The sequence below is a fragment of the Heptranchias perlo genome, unplaced genomic scaffold (genome assembly GCF_035084215.1).
Source record: "Heptranchias perlo isolate sHepPer1 unplaced genomic scaffold, sHepPer1.hap1 HAP1_SCAFFOLD_59, whole genome shotgun sequence".
Classification (NCBI taxonomy): domain Eukaryota; kingdom Metazoa; phylum Chordata; class Chondrichthyes; order Hexanchiformes; family Hexanchidae; genus Heptranchias; species Heptranchias perlo.
In genome coordinates this window covers 4,660,296-4,675,327 of record NW_027139612.1, presented here as the reverse complement: position 1 = coordinate 4,675,327, position 15,032 = coordinate 4,660,296, and the positions used below count along the sequence as shown (strand labels likewise).

Sequence of the window (15,032 nt, the reverse complement as noted above, 5' to 3'; positions counted from 1 at the left end):
TTTAAATGATTGGTGGAAGGATTTAAGGGGAGCTGAGGAGAATTTTTTTCACCCAGAGGGTGGTAGGGGTCTGGAACTCACTGCCTGACTGGGTGGTCGAGGCAGAATCCCTCGTGACATTTAAAAAAATACTTGGATATGCACTTGAAGTGGCATAACCGACAAGGTTAAAGACCGAGTGCTGGAAAGTGGCATTCGGCTGGGTAGCTCATTTCCGGCCGGTGCGGACAGGATGGGCCGAATGGCTTGCTTTTGTGCCGTAAGTTTGCTGTGATTCGACAAAATTGGCAATTCTTTTTTGTAACAGCATATTTCCAACCCAGGCCGCCGTGATGAAAACACCGAAGCCGAACGACGAGGCCAGCAGGGAAGGCATGTCAGAGTGTTAAATATATCAGGGAGTGTTTGCATTCGGTACAATTAATATTTCAGCTCCCAGTTACTGCAGATCAGGGATCAAAACCTGACATCAGCATCAGGACGCTCAGAATATTTTCTTTTTATTCGTTCATGGGATGTGGGCGTCGCTGGCGAGGCCGGCATTTATTGCCCATCCCAAAAAGCCCTTGAGAAGGTGGTGGTGAGCCGGCTTTTTAAACCGCTGCAGTCAGTGTGGCGAAGGATCTCCCACAGTGCAACGAACCAACAGACAAAGCACCGGTGGGCGCGCCGGTTGCAGGAGAGCTGGTTGTCGGTGATATCGACGCTGTGAGCGAGACCAGACCGTTCCCATGTTTCCACAAACAATGTCCCATCCTTTATTTCTGGAAAAGTAACACTGATAGTGGACAATTGCATTTCTGTGGCTGCAACATGTAACTTTGGCTGAGGGGTTATATCCCTAACACGAGGTTGGCGGTGTCAGGTTTCCGTAGTGTAGTGGTTATCACGTTCGCCTCACACGCGAAAAGTCCCCGGTTCGAAACCGGGCGGAAATATTTTGAAACGTTGTCCCCATTAAAAATGATTAAATATTTAACGATTCACATTGCTGATTAAATGTGAACAAAGTCCATATCTCCAAGCCCTGTTAATGCAGTCCGCTGAGAGCAGGCGATGAATGCCAGCGTGATATTGGGGGTGAAGGCTGCTTCCAATGCTGTCTCATTACCGGTGGGATCTGGCGGAGATTTGATAAGCCTCATCCATTCAACCAATATATGAAACGGTGTTTGAGAAACATTCAAAAAATATAATAACATCCAGGAGCCTGTCTTCAGAGTGCGTCGCGCAAAGGTCTGACTCCGGATTAAAAGGCTGGTGAACTTGCTTCTGCTTTCTGAAATGTACTTGTCCATCCTTCAGAGGTCATGGGAAATATGTTTTTTGCCTTTCGAAAAAAGACGCGAAAGTTAGAGACATGTTTTGTTTTCAACACGGCTGGTGAAATGGCCGGACTATCATAAATTCGGAGTCGCCTTTGAAACATTTAAAGGCGACTACCTAAAAATCACTTCGTGCAAATTTAAAATCACGGTTCCTATTTATTTCGGTCTGAAAGAAATAACGATAAACGTGTCAGTCAGTGCCCGCGGTGAGACGGTGATGAACTTGTTTGTTGCGAAGTTCACCGCTGGGCTAAAGTTGACGCCGTTTAAAGGACGCGAACCCACTCAATGTAAAGGATGAGCTCATAACCAACAGGTCCCGTCAACGTCAAACACCTACTTTCTTGTTCAATAGAGCGAGCAGAGGCGTGTACATCATCAGACGCCAGCAACTTTAAGAAATGGAACAGATAAAGGCATAGATGCAAGTTCCAAATCTTTTCAATGCAAAGTTATTTCACTTTATTTGAAGTGCCGTGAGGCTAAAAACGGGTCCGAGATGATTTGCGTTCACTCGTGACTTGTTTTCCAGTGTTTGTCCGTCAGGTTTGCAATTCAATTTGTATTGGATATTGAAGATATTTCAGGATGATTGCACATCATAACATGTGTAAAGCAACCATCTTGATAACTTCAATCATCACACACTCCACATCGACGCTGCAGAGGCCCCAGCACCCCTTTCAATATTGTTTTTCTTAACTCACAGTTTTCAAAAGGGAATTGGATAAACGCTTGGATCAAACTTTTTCAGGGTTATGGGGAAACAGCAGGCGAGTGGGACGAACTGGACAGCTCTTTCAGAGAGCTGGCACTGGCACGATGGGCTGAATGGCGCTATCTTATTCTATGATTCTATTAATAGATCAATTTCCGCCTTTCACTGAGCCTCCCTAAATGGAGCGCAGTAATCGTGTCCCTGTGAAATAAGCTCCTGAACAGTAATACGGAAATTAGCGTGGCTGAGCGGTTTGAAACTCTGGTTAGGCACCTAACAGGAAATTTCCTCTCTAAGATTGATTAGTTTATCAATTATCTCCCCCTTTCGATCTTAAATGTCTTTACATATCTTTTTGATCTCTTCTTCTACTGTCATGCCCACAATACCAGTCTCCCTGGTAAATACTGAAGCAAAGTGATTATTTAATATTTCTGCCATTTCGCTGTCATTGCCTGTGAGTTTGTCGTGTGTCTCCCTTAGTGGCCCTATTATCATAGAATCATAGAATCATAGAATCATAGAAGTTACAACATGGAAACAGGCCCTTCGGCCCAACATGTCCATGTCGCCCAGTTTATACCACTAAGCTAGTCCCAATTGCCTGCACTTGGCCCATATCCCTCTATACCCATCTTACCCATGTAACTGTCCAAATGCTTTTTAAAAGACAAAATTGTACCCGCCTCTACTACTGCCTCTGGCAGCTCGTTCCAGACACTCACCACCCTTTGAGTGAAAAAATTGCCCCTCTGGACCCTTTTGTATCTCTCCCCTCTCACCTTAAATCTATGCCCCCTCGTTATAGACTCCCCTTAAGAGACATGTTTTGTTTTCAACACGGCTGGTGAAATGGCCAGACGATCATAAATTCGCAGTCGCCTTTGAAACATTTAAAGGCGACTACCTAAAAATCACTTCGTGCAAATTTAAAATCACGGTTCCTATTTATTTCGGTCTGAAAGAAATAACGATAAACGTGTCAGTCAGTGCCCGCGGTGAGACGGTGATGAACTTGTTTGTTGCGAAGTTCACCGCTGGGCTAAAGTTGACGCCGTTTAAAGGACGCGAACCCACTCAATGTAAAGGATGAGCTCATAACCAACAGGTCCCGTCAACGTCAAACACCTACTTTCTTGTTCAATAGAGCGAGCAGAGGCGTGTACATCATCAGACGCCAGCAACTTTAAGAAATGGAACAGATAAAGGCATAGATGCAAGTTCCAAATCTTTTCAATGCAAAGTTATTTCACTTTATTTGAAGTGCCGTGAGGCTAAAAACGGGTCCGAGATGATTTGCGTTCACTCGTGACTTGTTTTCCAGTGTTTGTCCGTCAGGTTTGCAATTCAATTTGTATTGGATATTGAAGATATTTCAGGATGATTGCACATCATAACATGTGTAAAGCAACCATCTTGATAACTTCAATCATCACACACTCCACATCGACGCTGCAGAGGCCCCAGCACCCCTTTCAATATTGTTTTTCTTAACTCACAGTTTTCAAAAGGGAATTGGATAAACGCTTGGATCAAACTTTTTCAGGGTTATGGGGAAACAGCAGGCGAGTGGGACGAACTGGACAGCTCTTTCAGAGAGCTGGCACTGGCACGATGGGCTGAATGGCGCTATCTTATTCTATGATTCTATTAATAGATCAATTTCCGCCTTTCACTGAGCCTCCCTAAATGGAGCGCAGTAATCGTGTCCCTGTGAAATAAGCTCCTGAACAGTAATACGGAAATTAGCGTGGCTGAGCGGTTTGAAACTCTGGTTAGGCACCTAACAGGAAATTTCCTCTCTAAGATTGATTAGTTTATCAATTATCTCCCCCTTTCGATCTTAAATGTCTTTACATATCTTTTTGATCTCTTCTTCTACTGTCATGCCCACAATACCAGTCTCCCTGGTAAATACTGAAGCAAAGTGATTATTTAATATTTCTGCCATTTCGCTGTCATTGCCTGTGAGTTTGTCGTGTGTCTCCCTTAGTGGCCCTATTATCATAGAATCATAGAATCATAGAATCATAGAAGTTACAACATGGAAACAGGCCCTTCGGCCCAACATGTCCATGTCGCCCAGTTTATACCACTAAGCTAGTCCCAATTGCCTGCACTTGGCCCATATCCCTCTATACCCATCTTACCCATGTAACTGTCCAAATGCTTTTTAAAAGACAAAATTGTACCCGCCTCTACTACTGCCTCTGGCAGCTCGTTCCAGACACTCACCACCCTTTGAGTGAAAAAATTGCCCCTCTGGACCCTTTTGTATCTCTCCCCTCTCACCTTAAATCTATGCCCCCTCGTTATAGACTCCCCTTAAGAGACATGTTTTGTTTTCAACACGGCTGGTGAAATGGCCAGACGATCATAAATTCGCAGTCGCCTTTGAAACATTTAAAGGCGACTACCTAAAAATCACTTCGTGCAAATTTAAAATCACGGTTCCTATTTATTTCGGTCTGAAAGAAATAACGATAAACGTGTCAGTCAGTGCCCGCGGTGAGACGGTGATGAACTTGTTTGTTGCGAAGTTCACCGCTGGGCTAAAGTTGACGCCGTTTAAAGGACGCGAACCCACTCAATGTAAAGGATGAGCTCATAACCAACAGGTCCCGTCAACGTCAAACACCTACTTTCTTGTTCAATAGAGCGAGCAGAGGCGTGTACATCATCAGACGCCAGCAACTTTAAGAAATGGAACAGATAAAGGCATAGATGCAAGTTCCAAATCTTTTCAATGCAAAGTTATTTCACTTTATTTGAAGTGCCGTGAGGCTAAAAACGGGTCCGAGATGATTTGCGTTCACTCGTGACTTGTTTTCCAGTGTTTGTCCGTCAGGTTTGCAATTCAATTTGTATTGGATATTGAAGATATTTCAGGATGATTGCACATCATAACATGTGTAAAGCAACCATCTTGATAACTTCAATCATCACACACTCCACATCGACGCTGCAGAGGCCCCAGCACCCCTTTCAATATTGTTTTTCTTAACTCACAGTTTTCAAAAGGGAATTGGATAAACGCTTGGATCAAACTTTTTCAGGGTTATGGGGAAACAGCAGGCGAGTGGGACGAACTGGACAGCTCTTTCAGAGAGCTGGCACTGGCACGATGGGCTGAATGGCGCTATCTTATTCTATGATTCTATTAATAGATCAATTTCCGCCTTTCACTGAGCCTCCCTAAATGGAGCGCAGTAATCGTGTCCCTGTGAAATAAGCTCCTGAACAGTAATACGGAAATTAGCGTGGCTGAGCGGTTTGAAACTCTGGTTAGGCACCTAACAGGAAATTTCCTCTCTAAGATTGATTAGTTTATCAATTATCTCCCCCCTTTCGATCTTAAATGTCTTTACATATCTTTTTGATCTCTTCTTCTACTGTCATGCCCACAATACCAGTCTCCCTGGTAAATACTGAAGCAAAGTGATTATTTAATATTTCTGCCATTTCGCTGTCATTGCCTGTGAGTTTGTCGTGTGTCTCCCTTAGTGGCCCTATTATCATAGAATCATAGAATCATAGAATCATAGAAGTTACAACATGGAAACAGGCCCTTCGGCCCAACATGTCCATGTCGCCCAGTTTATACCACTAAGCTAGTCCCAATTGCCTGCACTTGGCCCATATCCCTCTATACCCATCTTACCCATGTAACTGTCCAAATGCTTTTTAAAAGACAAAATTGTACCCGCCTCTACTACTGCCTCTGGCAGCTCGTTCCAGACACTCACCACCCTTTGAGTGAAAAAATTGCCCCTCTGGACCCTTTTGTATCTCTCCCCTCTCACCTTAAATCTATGCCCCCTCGTTATAGACTCCCCTTAAGAGACATGTTTTGTTTTCAACACGGCTGGTGAAATGGCCAGACGATCATAAATTCGCAGTCGCCTTTGAAACATTTAAAGGCGACTACCTAAAAATCACTTCGTGCAAATATTCCTATCCTAAATTTTCTTTGGCTGTTGATGTGTCTCGAATACTTTGCTTTTTTTGATATTCCTTTTTTGCCTTTCCAATAGATCTTCAGACTTCTTTCCCAGTCTTATCACATTCCCCTCTCTCCTTTATTGGCTAGTGTGTGCCCTTTTCTTCAGTTTAAATTTTGCCCTTGTTTCTTTATTCATCCTTGGTGTGTCATTTCTGGCTAGTTTGTTCTTGCTTTTTAGTGGGATATATTTCTCCTGGACTCCATTTATCACCGTTTTAAATGTTTCCCACTGCTGTTCTATTTCTTTGTCCAGGTCATTAATATGTCAAACATATCACCGTTTGAAACTTCTCAAGTCACATTTCCATGACAAAGCCAGTTGCTTTTGTGGGAGGAGCAAATCAACTTGGTCCAAAAATCAGCTGCAGCCCAATCCACAAATAAAATATTTTCACGTCTTCGTAAAAATAAGCAATGTCAGAAGAGGGATTCGAACCCACGCCTACCGGAAGAGATTGCGACCTGAACGCAGCGCCTTAGACCGCTCGGCCATCCTGACTACAAATTTAATGTTTCATTATGCATCAATTCTGCACCGTTGGCCAGTGAACGCAACATAAAAGTTTTAAATGATACTCGCCCAACGTGGGGCTCGAACACACGACCCTGAGATTAAGAGTCTCATGCTCTACCGACTGAGCTAGCCGGGCCTGATGGTACATCACCGCCTTATCTATTATTGCAGCAAGCAGGAGAAAGACTCCATTTCAAATTATTGGAATCAATTCTGAGTGACAGGATCAACTGTCACTCCGAAAGGCACGGACGAATCAAGGACAGTCAGCATGGATTTTTTCAGTGGAGGTCGTGTCTGACTAACCTGATTGAATTATTCGAGGAGGTGACAAGGAGGATCGATGAGGGTAGCGCAATTGATGCAGTCGACATGGATTTTCGCAAGGCTTTTGAAAAATTCCCACATGGCAGATTGGTCAAAAAAGTAAAGGCCCATAGGATCCAAGGGAATGTGGCTTATTGGAGCCAAAATTGGCTCAGTGGCAGGAAGCAAAGGGTAATGGTCGACGGGTGTTTTTTGTGGCTGGAAGACTGTTTCCAGTTGGGTGCTGCAGGGCTCCGTACTTGGTCCTATGCTTTTTGTGGTATACATTAACAATTTGGACTTAAACGTCGGGGGCATGATTAAGAAATTTGCCGGTGACACAAAAATTGACCGTGTTGTTGATAGCGAGGAGGAAAACTGTAGACTGTGGGGGTTCAGGCAATTTTCTGATAACAAAGCACTCAATCTATCTCTGAATGAATTTTGAACGAATACGTGTGATTGACCCAGCACAGGCACGATGGGCCGAATGATCTCCTCTTGTGGACTAACATAATACGATGATACCAAGTGTTGTCAGACAGAAAAGCAACATATTCCAAATAAGAGCAGAGAGAGGAGACTAGTCTAACAGCATAACAGCACGGTGAGATATTGTATTTGGGAAGGATGAGGAGGGTTAGTTTTTCAAGGTGGTAGTCACTTAGGGCATCATTTGTGACTTTGATAAGGACCATTTCATGCTGCGACAGTCTCTGGCACTGTGTGTGAGTGTGGGATTCATTCTGTATCTGTCAGTCTCTGGTACTGTGTGTGAGTGTGGGATTCATTCTGTATCTGTCAGTCTCTGGTACTGTGTGAGTGTGGGATTTATTCTGTATCTGTCAGTCTCTGGTACTGTGTGTGAATGTGGGATTCATTCTGTATCTGTCAGACTCTGGTGCTGTGTGTGAGTGTGGGATTCATTCTGTATTTGTCAGTCTCTGGTACTGTGTGTGAGTGTGGGATTCATTCTGTATCTGTCAGACTCTGGTGCTGTGTGTGAGTGTGGGATTCATTCTGTATTTGTCAGTCTCTGGCACTGTGTGTGAGTGTGGGATTCATTCTGTATCTGTCAGTCTCTGGTACTGTGTGTGAGTGTGGGATTCATTCTGTATCTGTCAGTCTCTGGTACTGTGTGTGAATGTGGGATTCATTCTGTATCTGTCAGACTCTGGTGCTGTGTGTGAGTGTGGGATTCATTCTGTATTTGTCAGTCTCTGGTACTGTGTGTGAGTGTGGGATTCATTCTGTATCTGTCAGTCTCTGGTACTGTGTGTGAGTGTGGGATTCATTCTGTATCTGTCAGTCTCTGGTACTGTGTGTGAGTGTGGGATTCATTCTGTATCTGTCAGTCTCTGGTACTCCATGTGACTGTGGGACTCATTCTGTATATACAGTCTCCAGTACTGTATGTGGGAGTTGAATTCATCCTATATATGCAGTTACTCATACTGCATGTTAGTGTGGGATTCATACTGTACCTGTCAGTCTCAGGCACTGTGTGTGAGTGTGGGATTAACTGTGTGTCTGTCAGTCTCTTGTACTGTATGTGAGTTTGGGATTCGTTCTGCATCTGTGAGAGTTGGAGTCATTCTGTGTCTGTGTGTCTCTGGGACTGTCTCTGAATGTGAGATTCATTCTGTATCTGTACGTAATTATTCTCTCAAATTAAATTATGGTGTTCAATATTGCAGCTTTTATATCTCAATGTTTAAATGGTTTTACTCCTTGTTTAATTGGTAAATATGGACATACTTTCGGATTTGATGCTGGAGGTTTTAACCAGATTATTTGTGCGCTTTTTGGAGTACTATTAAATCTGTATCTCTGTGAGTACTGTTGTGGATGATAATGTATCTTTAAAACTGATAAGGTGACATTTTTGAATTGGTATGTAATGTGTAGATCAGTCTGTAGAAATGGAATTGATACCATATCTTTCAGTCTAATATTGTATGAGATTTTTGGACTGGTATGTAATGTGTATCTCAGTCTGCACTAATAGAATTGATACTCTATCTTTAAATCTCATTCTACGAGTTCATTCTGAACAGGTATCTAATTTGTCTCTCAGGTTTACTATCTTTCAATATTTCTCAATCTGATACTCTGCCTGAGTTTTGGACTTGTGTGCAATTTGTATCATATGATACACATTTCGAATGGATATTCCATGGATTAAAGTCATGTGTGTGAGAGTTCTGGGCTAGTATTCAATTTGAATCTCGGGGTACATTATTGGGATTCATTCTGTACCTTTGAATCGGGTACCATGTGTGATTTCTATCTGGTATTTAATTCGTAGCTAATGTTGCTCTATTGTGAGATTGACACAGTGCCTTTCACTCTGAGAGTGTGATTTTGGACTGGGATTTTTGTATCTACCTGTCAGCGGGACTGAGTTAGGGGGAAATGGAACAGTGTCTGCCTCACCTACTCTGCTTGACTGTTGGGTTGAAAATGTGTCTCTGGAAATTGTGATCATTGTGGGACTGACTACTCCTGCTGTCTGAGACTGTGGAACTGATGACCTGTCTGTGTCTCTGTGCTCTGTGAGTGATAATATACTTACTGTGTGTGAGAAGGAGCTGGCTGTACTGTTCCTTCTGCCTCGGGTGGAGGAAGCATCACATTTATTCTGGATCGTTCAAGGGTTTGCCTGGAGAAAGAAAATTATCTCTTGTTACTCAGGAACATGTGAGGTAGAAAATACAGAAGTGATCAGTTTAATATCTCTGTTCATGATCATTTTGAATATCCACAAATGAAATCCAGTGATACAAACAGTGTCAGTGTCTGACTCCACTGCAGTACTTCAGCACTCAGCTTCTGCATACCAGGTGTGTTGGGCTGTTTTACAACAATTTAATGACATCCAGACACGGCCCAACACCTGCACTGATCCATGAATGGGACTACCCGATGGGGCATGGACCTTTGTACTGGTCAGGTTTCTAATCTCCTCTCCCATGGGACTAACCGTTCAACCGAAACCAAACAGCCGCTGTTTAAAATGTGTCCTTCACACTTCTCACCTGATGCCTGCAATAGATGCTCTTTGTATAACTCCCCACATCCTTACTGTCCGGCTCTGTTTCCACTCTTCACTGTCCAATCACAATAAATAGGGTGAGGCTGGAACTAAACCAGGGCCATTCATTACTGGTTTGGGTAGAGAAAGCAGCAATTATTTTAACAGCAGGTTCTTCCCATTCTCTCTCCCTTCCCTTAGACACACCCTGTCCACACACAGCCCGAGAATGACCTCTCCCTTCCCCCCTCTCACTCCATGTTCCGGGACCAGTTCCTGATCCACTCCGCCTCTTACAATCAGCCCCCCGGACTCCCCCTGAACTTCCCCCGGACTCAATGCCGATCTCTGAGCCCATCCGCGGACACGGTCCCGAAGCGATGAACTGCTGTAACGAGGCTGCTCTTTGCTCCCTTCCCGCGGGGGCCGTGATCTCTCCATTCCCGGCTGCTTCAAACCATCTTCTTCCGCTCACTGAGGGAATGGCGCCCACAATTCCCAATCCAAAAATCGATGGAAACTTTCCCCAATTGGAATTTTTCCGAGTCTGATCAAAGGAAGTGGGTCTGGGGGAAAGGTCAGAGGGAATGGGGTCCACAGGCAGTGCAGGAACAGGCAGCAGAATGGAAAACAGATGGGATTCCACCAGTGCCTAACGCTGGAATCCAGACTGACTTTACAATCTCCAACGATGAAACTAGATGTTTCCATCCCTGCTGTTTCTCTCGGGGTCTTTTGATGGTAAAGAGCCTTTCAGAGATAAAGTGAGCGGCTGTGAAATCAGCCAATGGATTCTCTTCATTAATGGCCCCTATAATGTGTGACTGAGAGAGGATTTCTCAAACCAATCCTGGAGAAACATGGGAGGAAAGTGGGAGTCGGTGTATTTGCTGGGACCGTGTAGGGTTAATATCAGGCAGCAACAGTCGCAGATTAATTTAACCGGAGTGAAACTGTAGGTCACTGAGAGTAATATCGAACAGCCCTGAGCTGTAAAACTGCAGATAGTACAACAGGCATCAGAGGGTTAAATGTGACCCATTGTTTCTGTCCCTCTCTGTACTGTCCCTGAGTGTGGGATTAATAGTGTGTCTGACCCTTGTACAATATCAGTGAGAGATCAGATTGCATCTTCTGTCTCTCCAACGCAATCTTTCTGGATAAAACGGCACTTTACCGGTCAGTCCGGAACTGATACTGTTAACGTCTGTCTGTCACTGTGTCTCACCGCTCTCTCTGTCTCTCTCACCGTGTCTGCCTCCCTCTCTCTCTCTCTGGTGCTGTATATGAAGGTGGATACTGCTATTGAGCGTGATTTGGACACAGATCGGGAGTGTAAGACTGATACTGTCTCTCTCTCTCTCTATTGCTGGACATGAAAGTGGGATACTGTCTGATATAAAATAGAGAGAATGAGATGTCCGGGCCGGGCCTCACTGTAACTGGGGATGTGTTCGGCTCCAGTCCCAGTTCATGGTCATGATCTTTTCACAGATTCAGGGCGAGAGTCTCTGTGAGACGGTAACACTGGCGGAGAAACTCCGCGTCATAACTCAAACCCCAACACATGAGATTCTCCAAATAAGCTGGAATAAGGTGTTTGTAAAACGCTGAACCCGTCTGGGAGGGGATGTGTGGGGAGATAGAACAGGGAAACAGACTGAAATGGAGGAGCCGAGTTGATTTGTTATTGAATGGACTGTATTTAGGCAGGAATATTAACGATTTCTCATTGTAACGGGGCTTATTTGAAAGCTTCTGGTTTTTGGGAACCCTTGAATATGAAGCCCGGGTCTGTCAGGGTTTGTGCGGAGCGCTGAGGTTCGGTTCTATTATCGATAAACGGTTTGAAACTGTCGGATGGAGAGAACTGGAGGTGGAGCTGGAAGATCAGAGGCCGCTCTCCGCTCTGTCACTCTGACTGTCTCCTCCCCTCCCGATTTCTCTGTTTAATCCCCCATATGGAACCAAAGCGGGTCGGTGGACTCTAAACACGGTTTACTCGTTAACAGGTCGAAAGGCGAGTAATGTTCCTGATCTCCTGGGCACCAGGCAATTCACTGTTATTTGTTTCTGTACAGAGTTACATTTCAGTGATTCCCCAGTGAGTTTGATGCGTTATGTAAATAATCCAACAAAATAGAACAGAAACGGAGCGAAGCGCTGAATTCCACAGATGTAGAAAGGTTCTTCGAGCAGTTCTGGTGATTCTTTACGAGCCCAGCATGGCAAGTAGTTTAAATAAATACAAGAAACCTGGTGATGTGTGGGCTGGGGTCTATAAGTCACCGTTTAAAGTACCGGACTGTGGTCACTGCCCCCACTCCAGTCCCATTAATTCCTCATCTCGTCCACAACGAAACAAAAGCAGCTCAAAGCCACACTGGTCGCATGATATCAGCGTTTCCTTTCAAACAGTAACCAGTCCTTTCACAGGTGCAGAGGGTGGCTATGAAAAGAGCCTTTACATCGAGTTACATTGAAACTACAGCACAGAAACAGGCCATTCTACCCAACTAGTCTATGCCGGCGTTTATGCTGCTCATGAGCCTCCTCCTTCCTTACTTCATCTAACCCTATCGGCAAATCCTTCCATTCCTTTCTCCCTCATGTGCTGATCTATCTTCCCCTTTAATGCCCCTATGTTATTTGCCTCAGCTGCTCCTCGGAGTTACAAGTTCCACATTCTGACCACTCTCTGGGTGAAGCAATTTCTCCTGAATTCCCTATTTGATTTATTAGCGACTATGTTATATTTATTAACTGAAGTTTTGGACTCCCAACAAGTGGAAACATTTTCTCAACATCTATCCTAACAAACCCTATCATTATCTTAAAAACCTCGATCAGATCAACCCTCAGCCTTCTCTTTTCTAGTGAAACGAGACCCAGTCTGTTCAGTCTTTCCTGATAAGAATATCCTCTCATTTCTGGAATCATTCTTGTGAATCTTGTTTGCACCTTCTCCAATGCCCCTATGTCTATAATATGGAGACGAGACCTGTTCGCAGTATTCCAAGTCTGGTCTAAACAAGGTTCTATACAAGTTTAACATAACTTATTTGCTTTTCAACTCTATCCCTCCAGAAATGAATCCTAGTGTTTGATTTGTCTTTTTATGATCTGATTAACCTGGGTCGCTACTTTTAGTAATGTGTGTATCTGTACCACTAGATCCCTTTGCTCCTCTATCCCGTTTAGACTCTTATTATCCAAGCAGTGTGTGACCTCCTGATTCTTCATTCTGCAAGTTTATTAATGGCCTCTTGCATTGTGATGCTTTCTTCCTTTGTATTAACTAAATCCCCCAATTTGGTGTCGTCCACAAATTTTGGAATTGTACTTCCGATTCCCGAATCCAAATCGTTAATGTAAATTGTTAAGAACAGTGGTCCCAGCAACTGGAACTCCACTTCCCACCTTTTGCCAGTCTGAGTAGCGACCCTTAACCTCTATTCTCGGCTTTCAGTTTTGTAGCCAACTTACTATCCATTCTGGCACCTGACCCTGACTCCACGGGCTCTGAACTTAGCCATGAGTCTACAATGTGGTACATTATAGAAGGCCTTCGGAAAATCCAAATATATCACATCTACTGCATTAAACTTGTCTACACTTTCTGTTCCTTCTTCAAAGATTTCAATAAGGTTGGTCCTGTCCTTTGGGTTATCAGATTAAGCCTTGGCCGGTTTATTTGCTCTTGGAGCTCACAATGCTGGATTTCTTCGGCAGCAGCACGGCCTGGATATCAGACAACACCCTGAGTGATGGTCACCCGTCCCAGCAGCTTGTTGAGCTCCTCGTCGTTGCGGATGGCCAGCTGCAGGTGTCTGGGGATGATGCGGGTCTTCTTGTTTGTCCAGGGCCGCGTTGCCGGTCACCTCGAGGATTTCAGCCGTCAGATACTCGATGCACAGCAGCCAGATAGACCGGGGCTCCGGCACCCACACGTTCAGCATGGTTCCCCTTTCGCAGGAGCCTGTGAACACGGCTCATGGGCAACTGCAGTCCGCCCCGGGATGAGCGAGACTTGGCCTTGGACCGAGCTTTACCGCCGGTTTTTCCTCTTCCAGACATTTCCACAATCTCACAAACACTTTCACAAAGAATGAAGAAATCCTCCCGCACTCGCCCTTCTGATACCTTCTGGAGGAGTACAGCGGGGGCACTTGTGATGGGTCTCTCTCAGAGTGTTTACACTGCCCGCTCACCCTCACTGATATTCTATCTTTGAACTGCTGTAATATTGTCCTTTAGTAATATTGCTGCTCCTCCTCCTTTCCCTATTTCCCTGTCCTTTTTAAAGTTCTTATGGACTTGAATATTAAGCTGCCATTCCTGCCCAGTTGGTAGTCAGGTCTCTGTAATGATTTAATGGAATTATTTAACTTTACTCAATGGCTGATGTGAGCTGTGGTAAAATGTATTTCCAGCTGGTCAAGTATTGCAGGTATCGACTGTCTCTTCAGTCCGATATCAGGTGAAGAATTACTGGCTGGTGTGGAATTTCCATTGATTGGGGGTTGGCGAAATCTACTGGGCGGAAACAGGAACTGCAACAGAGCGAGAAAGGATCCGTCAGAAACCAGTGAAAATGAAGAACAAAATCCAACAGCCTGCAGTGTCTGTTCAGGGTCTGATGTTTGGGAACTATTTTATTGTTGATTATTTTCAGCGATGGTGGTATAGTGGTGAGCATAGCTGCCTTCCAAGCAGTTGACCCGGGTTCGATTCCTGGCCATCGCAATTAAGTGTTTTTATTAGTTTATTTCCATCAGAAACTCTTAAGTTTACAATCGAATTTGATGCAGTTCAGTTGGAAATTGTTTCCAAGACAGAATCGAGTGTAATTGCAGTAAAATGTTATCAACCTTCATTTCTTTTCCCTATCGAAGGAAAAGAGGAAAACATGCTGGAAATATTGAGTTACCAAGGGTCCAATGAGAGTGAGGAAGGGAAATGATGTTTTAGCCTTTATTGTCAGGGTGTTGGAATATAAGAGTGAGGAGGTCTTGCTGCAATTGTGGTATGAGGAAATATTGCGTTAAATTGGCCAATATTCGGTGGAGTTTAGAAGAATGAGAGGTGATCGCATTGAAATGTATAAAATTCTTAGACGGCTTGACAGG

General features: G+C 44.2%; 4 non-coding genes across 4 annotated transcripts; 2 read left to right on the top strand and 2 right to left on the bottom strand.

The window, feature by feature from the left end:
* Nucleotides 1-865: 865 nt before the first annotated feature.
* On the top strand, nt 866-938 carry trnav-cac (transfer RNA valine (anticodon CAC)). Its single transcript has one exon. It is a non-coding gene; the product is annotated as a tRNA-Val (tRNA).
* A 5,526-nt stretch (nt 939-6,464) lies between these two features.
* On the bottom strand, nt 6,465-6,548 carry trnal-cag (transfer RNA leucine (anticodon CAG)). The gene has a single exon. It is a non-coding gene; the product is annotated as a tRNA-Leu (tRNA).
* Nucleotides 6,549-6,626: 78 nt separating this feature from the next.
* On the bottom strand, nt 6,627-6,699 carry trnak-cuu (transfer RNA lysine (anticodon CUU)). The gene has a single exon. It is a non-coding gene; the product is annotated as a tRNA-Lys (tRNA).
* Nucleotides 6,700-14,577: 7,878 nt separating this feature from the next.
* trnag-ucc (transfer RNA glycine (anticodon UCC)) lies at nt 14,578-14,649 on the top strand. The gene has a single exon. It is a non-coding gene; the product is annotated as a tRNA-Gly (tRNA).
* Nucleotides 14,650-15,032: the final 383 nt, after the last annotated feature.